The sequence below is a fragment of the Engraulis encrasicolus genome, chromosome 19 (assembly GCF_034702125.1).
Source record: "Engraulis encrasicolus isolate BLACKSEA-1 chromosome 19, IST_EnEncr_1.0, whole genome shotgun sequence".
NCBI lineage: Eukaryota > Metazoa > Chordata > Actinopteri > Clupeiformes > Engraulidae > Engraulis > Engraulis encrasicolus.
In genome coordinates this window covers 25,191,302-25,192,498 of record NC_085875.1, presented here as the reverse complement: position 1 = coordinate 25,192,498, position 1,197 = coordinate 25,191,302, and positions in this window count along the sequence as shown.

Below are 1,197 nucleotides of genomic sequence, written 5' to 3'. Positions count from 1 at the left end.
GAGACATTTGGGTAGATGGATGCATTTGGTCCAGGAGGGGGTGGGTGCGCGCCTTGAGGGATCCTCAGTCTCAGCAGCATCACTTCTCTGTGTGCTGTGTGTGGACCCCCGAGTAGCAGATGGCGAAGCTCTTTTTTCACGGCTCTTTTACGCCCACTCAGCGCGGGCTCGGCTGCTGCTGAGGCTCGGCTTATCCGGGATTTCATAGCAATTCACGGGCGGCCACGCCCTGCTGGTGGTGTTACACACCGGCCCTCCCGCTCCCTTTAAAGTCCACATCCACAACCAGCTCATGATGAAGCGTTGCCAATGTTTCTCTCTCTCTAAAAAATGAAGTGTTATGTAAAACCGTTGGTCTGGTCCCTTTCAATATTCCAGAGACAAAATCTGTCCTCACATCTCAATGGGATTTCTCAGAGGAGCACTGCGTTTGTGTGTGCATATGCATAACACAGAGAGACTGTGTGTGTGTTTTGGACACATTTGCAATTCAAATGTGCAAAAGTACTTATTAGGCCCTACCCAATGTTAATTTTGTTTTTAATTCAACTGATACATTTTAAGGAGCTTGCAGTGCGTGTGCATAAAGAGGCTTTGCATATGCATCTGTCTGGCTCTGCTGTGCAGGACCACTTTCTGCTGTGTGTCCCATATCCCCATCCTCACCCCCATCCCCAGGGCCACTGACATCTTTGGCCGGGCCCGGGACAAAGACATCTCCAAGGGCCCCTCCTCCAATACATGCAGTATTATGTAGCCTACTCATAACGCAGGACCTAATTCTGGGCCCCCCCTCTCTCTCTCTCAGGGCCCATGACAACTGACCCCATTGTCCATCCCTGTCAGCTTCCTATCCCATCCCCACAGGGAAGCCGACAGGGGATGACAAAGGGGTCACTTGCCCCGGGCCCAGAGAGACAGGGGGAGGGGGAGGGGGGGGGCAGAATTGGATCTTCATTACATTGTATTGATTGGGTATATGGGGCCCTTTCAAATGTTTTTGTCCCGGGCCCAGCAAAAGCTGTCAGCGGCCCTGCATCCCCATCCCCATCCCCTCCCTGCTGCTTGTCCCAAAGACTCCACATCAACCCATGGCTACAGGGCAGCACAGCAGGCCCACATCAGCTATTCACATCTGCTCTAATTGAAAGTCAGTGGCCTGGTTGAAGTGGAGGATGTTTTTGATGTGCAGCGCGT